Raw genomic sequence first — 12,365 nt, forward strand, 5'->3', positions numbered from 1 at the left:
GCTTCCAGTTGAGTTCAATGACAGGTGGCCATAAGCTCTTGGTCAAACTTGCAAACTGATCAGAGGTGTTCTGCAAAGCAGTCACCCAATCTGCATTTGGTCTCCCTGATGTAGAGGAGGCCATGCCATCAGAGAAAGTCCAGTATACTAAATTGAAATAAGTATAAATAAATCATTGTTCCACCTGTTTGGGGCCTTAGATAGAGAGGAGAAAGGAAATAAAAGGTCAAGTATTGAATCTCCTGCTTTTGCACAAGAAGCTGCCGTGGGGAGGAGAGGGGGTGTTGGGGTAACTGAGACATGGACTGGGATGAAGTGGAAGGAACGCTTCCTTCAAATGCTGAAAGAAGAGGAGAGAAGAATGTGTTTTGGTGATGGCATCACACTTGAGATAAGTGGTGGAGGAGGAATGTAGATGGTGGAGGAGGAATGTAGATGGTGGTGGAGTGAAAGTGAGCACAAGGGGGACCCTATCACAGCTCTGGGAGGGAGGAAAAGGGGTGGGAGCAGAAGTGCACGAAATGGGACATCCATGGCTGAGAATCCTTGGACGCCCCTCATCCTGCCATGGCACTGGCCTGGGCAAATGCAACAGATATAAAACGTACCCTTTCATTTCCTCCCTCCTCATCATTCAGGGTGCCAAACACTCCTTCCAAGTGAAACAGTGATTTACTTGCAAGTGTTTCAATTTAGGATATTGAAACCTTATGCAGTCCACTTTACATTGGGGATGCCAAATGCAACTTGGGTGACCGCTTTGCATGAACCCTCTGTTCAATCTGTGAATATGACATTTTAATTCTTTGCCCTACTCCCACTCTGATCTGTCCTCAGCCTCCTAAAATGGTCCAATGAAGTTCAACATAAACTTGAGGAACAGCATCTCATCTTTGGCCTTCATTGCAAGAGGACTTGAGCATAGGAGCAAGGGTGTCTTCCTGCAGCTGTACAGGGCATTGGTGAGACCACACCTGGAGTATCGTGTGCAGTTTTTGTCTCCTTACCTAAGAAAGGATATACTTGCCATAGACGGAGTGCAGGGAAGGTTCACCAGACTGATTCCTGGGATTGCAGATTCTCGTATGAGGAGAGATTGGGCCGACTAGGCCTGTATTCACTGAAGCTTAGAAGAATAAAAGGAGATCTCATTGAGACATATCAAATTCTGACAGGGATGGACAGAGTGAATGCAGGGATGATTTCCTCTGGCTAGGGCTGTAGAACACGGTGTCACAGTCTCAGAATATGGGGTAAACTATTTAGGACTGACATGAGGAGAAACTTCTTCACTCACTGGGTGGTGAACCTATGGAATTCTCTAGTGTAGAAGGCTGTGGAGACCAAGTCACTGAATATGTTTAAGAAGGAAATAGATTTCTGGACTCTAAAGGCGTCAAGGGGTATGAGGAGAGTGCAGGAGTATGACGTTGAGATAGACGATCAGCCATGTTCATACTGAATGGCAGAGCAGGCTCGAGGGACTCCTATTTTCTATGTTTTGGATTAGGCACTTTAGAGCCTTCAGGACTCAACACTGAATTCAACAATTTCAGATCATTACCACTGTACCCATTTCTTCAGAAGGCAGCTGTTGGTAATGATACTGCTATTCTTGTTTACACTTGCTCTTTTGCTTCTTTCCTTGTCCCATCCCTACTTGTATCATCCCTTTTGCCTTGCATAATCATTCCTTTTGTCAGTTACACACTCCTGCCTTCTACCCTATCATGGACTTTCCCTTTTATTCCCCCCCTCCCCCCACCATCCTTACCCTGTCTCTGCGCTTATTGAGAACCTGTTATATCTCTACCTTTTTCCACTTCTGATCTAAGATCAACAATCTGAGATATTAAATTTGTTTCTCTATCCACTGAAGTCAATGGGAATCAGGTGAAAATGCTCCAAAGGCTGGATTCATAAGCAGCACAAAATAAAGGGTGAAGGCCAATTATCTCAATCAAGGACATCACTACAGCAGTTCCTTAGAGCAATGCCCTAGGCCCAACCATTTTCAGCTGCTTCACCCAATGGCTCAGTATCTTCACTTCCAGTGATGGTTCTCTCTGGAAACCGCTTAACTCTGTCTGTCATCAAGGTATTAATCCTGTGGTTTTACCTTTTGTAGCTCTCAGGCACATTAATATAATCAGTAATAGTCTATTTAGCTAGTTTGTTTTTCAGAATACCATTTTGTCTTTCCTGATCACATCTCGCCACTGAACTGAACTGCTTCAGTCATCAATTGGCGCGTCAGAGCCGTATAGAATGCTTGGGTATGGGTTGAGCACCATTGGGGCAGGATGACACCGGATACATTCAAGACTACGGGTGTACATTATCATACAAAACTTCTGATTAACCAGTACCAAACCATTCATCGGTCCTGGGTGCATAGTCGTACAAGATGGATCAGTCGGTGTGGTTTGAGGGGCTTCAATTATCTCTACTCAGACTGTGAAAGTAGAGGTGGGAGGCGGCTGGGTAGTGGCAGACCTCCCATGCTCGATCTGAAGCAAACCCTTACTACAATTTGAAAGCACTTGTTCTCCTACTGTTACATTTATAATTCCCCGTTGCGTGTCGCATTCAGCATTGTCCATGCTGTACCAAAGTTTCTCCTGCAGTGCGGGATGAGCAGTGATGATCCCCGACCTTGTGCCAGTACTGATAGGCCCACGACCAGGATCGTAGATCTGTGGAATATTAACATCGGCTCCCATTCTCTGGGTTACCGCTTGGTCAATTGTCATGTATCTTTAACTGTGTGTAATGCCTCCATTTACTTCCCGTTCTCATATGTACAAGTGCCCATGTATCACCTGTCATAATTATCTGGTATGGTCCATGTCTGTCAGCTCCGAGCTCACCCTAGTCATCACCTTATTCCCCACCTGACGGGGCGGGGGGGGTCCTTTGTTGCTCTTTGGATTTGCCTGTTTCCATATCCTTAATCATCTGTCAGTTTCTAACTTCCTCTCTCAACTCATGTAATTGCCTACTTAATTCCCTTACATTGTCCTGTATTTTTCCTTTCTGTGACTCTACACCTCCTACTATAATGCCTTCAGGTAATTGCATGGCCCTTCCTGTTATCATTTCAAATGGGGTGAACCTGTTGGTCCTGCTTGGGGTAGCCCACAGTGCATTAGAATATTGGGCTGATCCCTGTCTCTTGATTGATTTTTTTTTTAGTTCATCCTTTCCACCATCCCTGGACTCTGGGGTGGTAAGGAATATGGAATTTCTGTTTAATCTCCATAAAATTACACACTTCTTTAATGACTCTCCCTGTGAAGAGTTCCCTGATCTCAATCCATCTGGGTAGGCACCCCCACTTCTTCCAGTTTACTCTCTCCTGCTGCTGTCTCATGTCAGACCTCAATTCCTTAAACAACTCTACAATGCACCTTCTTATCCTTTCTTTCAATGGCTCATTATCTTCACTTCCAGTGATGGTTCTCTCTGGAAACCGCTTTACTCTGCCTGTTATCAAGGTGTTAATCCTGTGGTTTTACCTTTTGTAGCTCATAGGCACATTAATATAATCAGTAATACGTCTATTTAGCCTTTTTCCAGCTTTCCCTTTATCTGTATCCATCTTGTGGTAAATTGTTGTTAAGTATTATTTCTCCTTACATTTCAATTCCTGAACTACAGATTCCTCATAGTTTTACCTCTAAGTTTTCTTTCCTGACCATGATCATCCTAAGGTTTTCTTGAGTTCAGTTTCTCTATTGTCTTGATTGTTTAAAATGTTTCCTTACTCTTTAGGCCATACTAACTATTCCATTTCAGCGGGGATCTCTGTCTCTAGATCTTTGCTTATCTCCCCCTGTGCAGTTCCAATGCCTCAGTTAATGGCCAGATTATCAAATTCATTTCCCTTAAAACAGTTTGTACATTATATCCTCTTTCCCTAACTCATTCTCCTACTTGCCTCATACCATATTACACTTGCAACAGCTACCATCTTATCTTGTTCAGGTTGCCTGGAGAGACTTTAAAATATTCTCATAACAGTTTTAAAAACAGAAATCAAGTATTGACATGTTTTGCTTCCTTTTCTTCTTCTCAAAGATTTTATTGTCTTAAAAGTAACCCACCAAATTGTGTCTGACCCTTTTCTTTTAGAATTATCCCAGATTCATTAACTCGGCCAAAAATTGGATTTCTGCCAAACTTTGTCAAGGTCTTGAGCTTAGCTTCATATTTTGGGAACAGATTTACAAACACAAAAGCTTGCAGCATTTGAATTAGTGCCAATTGTTGTCAGACCTTTTAAAATGAAAATCCCCCTTTTGAGAACTTTATCAAGAACCAAACCTCAAATTTTTAAACTTTGTAAGAACTGTAATTTACACTATCAAAATTAAAACAACCTCTTTTTCATGTGTAACGATTTGTATCTAAGTTATAATTTCCCTATGTTTATTGACACATTCTTTATCTTAGAAAGCATCCTAGTGATTCAAAATTTAACCTGTTAAATTACACTGCACTTTACACCTCAAGATTGTCCCCAATTCAAATTCCAGTGCTTTTGGAAAGCAGATTTCCTTTAATATTTAATTCATCTCTTCATAAGAAACCCCTTTTTATCCATTGGAACCACCTAGACCTTGTGTTTATGTCTTTTTGTTTTCCTAGAAATCTTCTGAATTTCAAGTAATTTCTTTTTCTCAGAATTTTAGAATACTAACTCGTATGTATTAATCCCAATCAGCTTGGAAGCTGATGATGAGGGTTATTCCCTACTAATCTACAAGGGGGTGGTACAAGGGTTGGTTCATCTCAAACAAAGGCAAGCCCTGTTTTATCTTTACACTACCTTCAAATTATGATTTTTTTTTGTCAGAAATCTCAACTCAAACTTTATACTCAAAACTTAGGAATATTTGAATTAATTTTTCCTTTAATCTGATATGGGGCTTTCGACTCTAAAGTGCTCAAATACACACGCACAAGACAATTCAGGGAAGAAAACACATTAAAGCTCACATACAAATGCTTCATTGCACACAAACAAACACATAGATAAAGGTATGTATCGATAATCCCATAATATTGAACTTAACTCTAAATGAAGCTTCAAGTAGCAGTGGGGGAATAAAGGGATCTTGAAGGCTTCACCTATAGGGACCTTCAAACTGACGAAAGCTCACATTTTCTCTGCTGCTGCTTGTCAATTGCTCATTAACCCCCTAGGGGGTAGCCTTTCTCTCTCTCTCTCTCTCTCTCTCTCTTCAGCACAAACAGCTCTTGTAACTTAGATCAATTCATTTTTTTTTAAGTTACAGAAAATTCAGTAGCGGACTATCTACTTCCATTAAAACATTTTATAAGCGCTCAAATCTGTCTCAATTAAAAGTTCCAGCTGGTGGGAAGCTCCCTCCTTGATTTGGAGTCCATTTAACCCAATCAGAAACATATTGGACAATTTCAGGACCGTAATTCAGGTCATACATATAAGCATGTGGGGTTCCCTTCAAAGGGGGAACCTGGGGTTTCTTTCATGTCATATTTCCCATTTTACTTAATAATATACACAAAAGAAAACACAGAAATTACTTACTTTTCACCTCCAGGGGACTCAAACCCCTGGGTATACTACTACTACTTTTTCGTTTTCTTACACATCTTCAAAGTTCCTGATTTAAGTTCCAGTTTCACTGGTTTCGGATTGTTCTTAGTACTTTGAGAAGCGGGGGGAGTGGCAGAGCCAGCTCTGCTGTTGAGACCTCCCATTTTTCTGAAAAGAAAACACAATTAACAGTGCGGCGCGTTTCCCACCCTATGCGCTCACCGGTGTTTAAGAGTTCCTTAACAAGTCCTCCGGTTCTTTGGGTCACTTAAGTCTCTTTGGTCGGTAGCTACCCTTTTACTCGCAGTCCCCCTTTCAGCTGGGACGCTAATTCACTGCAATTCCCCTCTCAGCTAGGATGCAGTTCGTACTCTCCCTAACTTAGGAGAGTTGTTCCTCCCTTTCTCTGCGAGGGTTCTTTTTTAGGGATCCGACGGCCCAAAATTTTAACCACCTCTCCAACTTAAGAGGCTGCTGGACTTCAGTCAGATCCCATCCTCGTCGCCAATTTGTCACGGAAAATGGAGTGAAGTCAGACCCAGGAGGTTTGTCTTGGAAGCCTTTATTGAATCGTGATATCATGGAGAGCCCAGCAGCATACAATGGAGCTAGCTGGCATTCTGAGGAAGCATTAGAGTACACACATAGTTATAGTAAAAGCTTGTGTAATTAATAACATTGAAAATCATTATCTTTGGCATGCATACAATCACTCTATCCAAGTTTATAATTACACAGAACCTTGCGTAGTTACGGAAAAACCTTTTGAGTAGCCCATCTGGCGATAAGAAGCAGACAGAAAACAGATAACCATACTAGACCCTATCTCTTGTGCTGGGAGCAGACATCCTAACTTTGTTTCAAGGACTTTTGGTAGTTTGTTTATGATACTTGTTTTTCTTCCTTCACAAGAGCTGACAGCGCAGTTTGTCTGCTACTGGTGCAAGGAGACTTTGTTGTAGTGTTCCACTATGGTTTAACAACTTAACCCTTTGTTATCCTGTAGATGTATTTTATTCTTCCACACTTCATCATCACTGGGTCAAAATCCTGGTACTTTTTACCTCACAGCACAGTGGCTGTACTACATCATATGGACTGCAGAGGTTTTAGAAGGCAGCTCATCACCACCACCTTCTCAAGTGCAATTAGGAATGGGCAATAAATGCTGGCCTTGCTAGCAATACCCATTTCCCATGAACAATTATAAAAAATGAAGCTGTTGCATGGTCTGCTGAATATTTCCAGCATTTTCTGTATTTATTTCAGATTCCCAGCACCTGCAGTATTTTCCTTTCTTACATTATTTTAACAATGATGGAATTTATATACTCTGCTGTCATTGCATCTATACAATGTTGTTTTGTTGAAATAAATTACATATTTACAGTGTTGTTGTGCTTAACATATTGAACTTTATAATGGCCATCAGAATATAAAAAGAGACTTGGATCCCTTTTCAGGTCTTCCTTACAAAGAACGTAAGATTATAAGGATACAATTAAGGACAGCTATTGTTGGTTTTTATGTTAGTTCCTCAAGACAAAACAAATTATTTATCATTTTAAAAGATTAACCACTCTTAAGTATAAGATTCCATAAGTAAATTTGCATGTTCTACGGAATGGTATGTATGCCTGTACCCAAACTACTTGGTCTATGTATAAAGGTATGTGTAATATGATGGTAAAATACATGATAGCTGGAAGCACAGAGAAACATTATAAGTGACATTTGTCAGAAAGACTGACAGCAAATCCAGTAAAATATACAACACAGAAACAAAAATACCTGGAAAAACTCAGCAGGTCTGAGAGCATCTGTGGAGAGGAATACAACTGACATTTCGATTCCATATGACTCTTCATCAGAATGAAGAAAATAGAGAAATGAGGTGAAATATAAGCTGGTAGGGGGAGGTGGGACAGGTAGAACTGGATAGGGGGCCAGTGATAGGTGAAGGCAAAGAGATTGCCAAAGATGTCATAGACAAAAGGACAAAGGGGTGTTGACAGTGGTGATATTATCTAAGGAATGTGTGAATGGGAACATTAAGGGTAGCAAGCAGGACAAGCAAGTGGCAAATGGCTCTAGTGGGGGTGGGTTGGGGGGAAGGGATCGAAATGGGCTAAAAGCTGGAGATAAAACAATAGATTAAAATAAATTTAAAAATAGGTGGGAAAAGAAAAATATGTGTTTTGAAAAATTATAAATTATTGGAAAAAGGGGGATCGGAAAGTAGGTGGGCATGGAGGAGAGAGTCCATGATCTGAAATTGTTGAACTCAATATTAAGTCCGGAAGGCTGTAAAGTGCCTAGTCAGAGAATGAGGTGCTGTTCCTCCAATTTGCGCTGAGCTTCACTGGAACATTGCAACAGGACATGTGGGCATGAGAGAAGGGTGGTGTGCTGAAATGGCAAGCAACAGGGAGGTTGTGGTCATGCTTGCGGACAGAGCGAAGGTGTTCCGCAAAGCGGTCACCCAGTCTGCATTTGGACTCTCCAATGTAGAGGAGACCGCATTGGGAGCAGCGAATGCAGTGGACTAAATTGAGGGAAGTGCAAGTGAAGCACTGCTTCATTTGAAAGAAGTGTTTGGGCCCTTGTACGGTGAGGAGGGGGGAAGTAAAGGGGCAGGTGTTGCACCTTCTGCAGTTGCAAGGGAAGGTGCCATTGGACAGGGTTGAGGTGTAGGGGGTGATGGAGGAGTGGACCAGGGTGTCTCAGAGGGAACGATCCCTGCGGAAAGCCGCCAGAGGTGGGGTGAAGGGAAGATGTGTTTGGTGGTGGCATCATGCTGGAGTTGGCGGAAATGGCAGAGGATGATCCTTTGAATGCAGAGGCTGGTGAGGTGATAAGTGAGAACAAGGGGGACCCTATCATGGTTCTGGGAGGGAGAGGAACGTGTTAGGGTGGATGCGTGGGAGAAAGGCCAGACATGGTTGAGGGCCCTGTCAACCACTGTGGGTGGAAAACCTCGGTTAAGGAAGAAGGAAGACATGTCAGAGGAGCTGATTTGGAAAGTGACATCATCAGAACAGATGCGACTGAGGTGAAGGAACTGAGAGTATGGGATGGAGTCTTTACAGGAAGCGGGGTGTGAGGAGCTGTAGTCGAAGTAGCTGTGGGAGTCGGTAGGCTTGTAATGAATATTGATGGACAATCTATCATCAGAAACTGAGACAGAGAGGTCAAGGAAGGGAAGGGAAGTGTCAGTGATGGACCATGTGAAAATGACGGAGGGGTGGAAATTGGAAGCAAAATTAATAAACTTTTCCAGATTCAGACGAGAGCATGAAGCAGCACCGAAGCAGTTATCGATGTACTGGAGAAAGAATTGTGGGAGGGGGCCTGAGTAGGACTGGAACAAGGAATGTTCCACATACCCCATAAGGAGATAGGCAAAACTGGGACCCATGCGGGTACCCATAGCCATACCTTTTATTTGGAGGAAGTGAGAGGAGTTTAAGGAGAAATTGTTCAGTGAGAGAACAAGTTCAGCCAGATGGAGGAATGTAGTGGTGGATGGAGAATGTTCAGGCCCCTGTTCGAGGAAGAAGTGGAGACCCCTCAGACCATCCTGGTGGGGGATGGAAGTGTAGAGGGATTGGACATCCATGGTGAAGAGGAGGTGGTTGGGGCCAGGGAACTGGCAATTGTTGATATGGTGTAGGGTGTCAGAGGAATCACAGATGTAGGTGGGAAGAGACTGGACAAGGGGAGAGAGAATGGAATCAAGATAACAAGAAATGAGTTCCGTGGGGCAGGTACAGGCTGACATGATCGGTCTGCTGGGACAGTTCTGTTTGTGGATTTTGGGGAGGAGGTAGAAGCGGGCCGTCCGAGGTTGGGAGACAATGAGGTTGGAAGCTGTGGAAGGAATATCTCAAGAGGAGATGAGGTCAGTAACAGTCCTGGACACAATGGCTTGATGTTCAGTGATGGGGTCATGGTCTAGGGGGAGGTAGGAGGAAGTGTCTGCGAGTTGACGAAAAGCCTCTGTGAGGTAGAGGTCAGTGCGCCAGACAACAACAGCACCACCCTTGTCAGCAGGTTTGATGACAATGTCAGGGTTGGACCTGAGAGAACGGAGTGCAGCAAGTTCAGAGAGACACAGGTTAGAGTGGGTGAGAGGAGCAGAGAAATTGAGACGACTGATGTCACGCCGACAGTTCTCAATGAAAAGATCAAGAAAAGGTAAGAATCCAGAGGGAGGGGTCCAGGTGGAGGGAGAATATTGGAGGTGGGTAAAAGGATCCGTTGAACGGGGAGAGGACTCCTGCCCAAAGAAGTGAGCATGGAGACCAAGGCGGCGGAAGAAGAGTTCAGCATTGTGCCAAGCCCGAAATTGAGATGAGGGTATGAAACTGAGTCCTTTACTGAGCACTGAACGTTCAGCATCGGCCGGGGCTAGGATTGGAAGACGGAACGGGGACAGAGGGACAGGCAGGGGTGGAGGGTCCTGGATGGGCATTGGTGTCGATGAGTTGTTGGAGGTTGCGTTCCTTTGCACCTGAAAGAGACAAAGTTTTTTGTTGAGGTGTTGCATGAGACAAATAATAAAATGAAACTGGGGGCACGGGCTGCTTAGAAATAGGGTGCAGCGGTGTTGCTGGAGGGAGAGGTCGAGTGTGTTCATATGGTAGCCTACGGCACTGAGTGTGGATCTCACAATGCGACGAGGGGGAGGTAGGAGGAAGTGTCTGAGGAGCGTTGTATGTACCGGAGATACCTGTAATCCTGGGTGGGTTTGAAACATCCGCAGTGTTTTGCTTTTATCCTAATGTTTAATCGACAGCCACTCTCTTCAAGGAATGCCTGCCTTGAAGAAGTATTGCTCTTCTCTCCAACAGAATTTCTGTCCCTCTCTTTTGCCTTGTTCACCTTCATTGCTTTCCATTTCTCAACCTACCAGCATCCGCATTCAAAGGATCATCCTCCGCCATTTCTGCCAACTCCAGCATGATGCCACCACCCAACACATCTTCCCTTCACACCCCACCTCCCCCCCACCCTGCTGGCATTCCGCAGAGATTGTTCCCTCCGGACACCCTGGTTCACTCCTCCATCACCCCCTACACCTCAACCCCCTCCCACGGCACCTCCCCATGGAACTGCAGAAGGTGCAACACCTACCCCTTTACTTCCCCTCTCCTCACCGTCCAAGGGCCCAAACACTCCTTTCAAGTGAAGCAGCATTTCACTTGCACTTCCCTCAATTTAGTCTACTGCATTCACTGCTCCCAATGCGGTTTCCTCTACATTGGAGAGACCAAACGCAGACTAGGTGGCCACTTTGCAGAACACCTTCGGTCTGTCAGCAAACATGACCCAGACTTCCCTGTTGCTTGCCATTTCAACACTCCACACTGTTTTCATGCCCACATGTCCATCCTTGGCTTGCTGCATTGTTCCAGTGAAGCTTAACACAAACTGGAGGAACAGCACCTCATCTTCCAACCAGGCACTTTACAACTTTCTGGACTGAATATTGAGTTCAACAATTTTAGATCATGAACTCTCTCCTCCCCACTCCTTTTCCAATCCCCCTTTTTTCCAATAATTTAAATATATTTTTCTTTTCCTACCTGTTTCCATTATTTTTAAATGTATTTCCATCCATTGTTTTATCTCTACCTTTTAGCCTATTTCAATCCCTTCCCCCCACCCCCACTAGGGCTATATGTACCTTGCTCGTCCTGCTTTCTAACCTGAATGTCACCTATTAGCACATTCCTTAGCTAATATCACCACCTTCAACAGCTCTTTGTCCTTTTGTCTATGACATCTTTTGGCAATCTTCAATCACTGGCCCTCTATGCAGCTCTACCTGTCCCACCCTCCCTAAACCAGCTTATATTTCACCTATTTTCTATTTTCCTTAGTTCTTATGAAGTCATACAAAACGTTAACTGCGTTCCTCTCCGTAGATGCTGTCAGACCTGAGTTTTTCCCAGGTATTTTTCTTTTGGATTTCCAGCATCCGCAGTTTTTTTGCTTTTATCTTAATGAAAAATTGCAGCTGAACTGCTTTTTAAAAAAGCTCAGCAGCTTGCTAATTGCTTTTTTCAAAAGGGCGGGCAGGCTGACTTGTGATTTCAGCACCCATTCGCCTTCCGTATGTATAATTGGGAACTGGCAGGATAACATCAGTTTACCGACCCAATGTCTTTGCGCCTTGTTTTATGTAAGTGCGCGGGGGCAGCCGCAGAGGGACTAACTCTAGCGAAATAAAAAGGCACACTTCGATCAGGGGTGGCGGTGCTGGTGACCAAAACAGTTGGGGCAAGGTGAATTCTCAGTATAGACGAGTGGAGACACCCAAGCTTAGTTTCCCACAGGCTGTTCTAGAATTAAGGGGCAAATAGGAATCCCTTAAGGGGCAACAGTCAAAATAAGGGATAATCCCTGGACATATGGTCTCGGCCGTAAAATCCAGCCCATTACCTCCACCCACCTTCAATATGGCTGAGGGAAAGATAAAGTAAGACCATGGACTTTCATTATAGCTCCTTAATAAAAACACGCAAATCATCTATAAAAATACCAAATACTGACAAAAAGAATCCATCTGCCAACAAGCAAACCAGGGGCAAGATGTCCGCATGCGCAATAACCTCGTCGTTCGTCTGTGCGCATGTGCTGTGGGCAGGACCTCCTTCCGGCAGTTGGTGTCGGTGTCGCGGGTAAGGGGCGGGGTCTGCGTGGAGGCGAAGCTTGAGCGGGAGCTGTGGGGGCGGGGTTTGTGCGGAGGCGGAGTTGCGGTGGCAGTTAGCAGCGA

This window comes from Carcharodon carcharias, chromosome 9 (genome assembly GCF_017639515.1).
Source record: "Carcharodon carcharias isolate sCarCar2 chromosome 9, sCarCar2.pri, whole genome shotgun sequence".
Classification (NCBI taxonomy): domain Eukaryota; kingdom Metazoa; phylum Chordata; class Chondrichthyes; order Lamniformes; family Lamnidae; genus Carcharodon; species Carcharodon carcharias.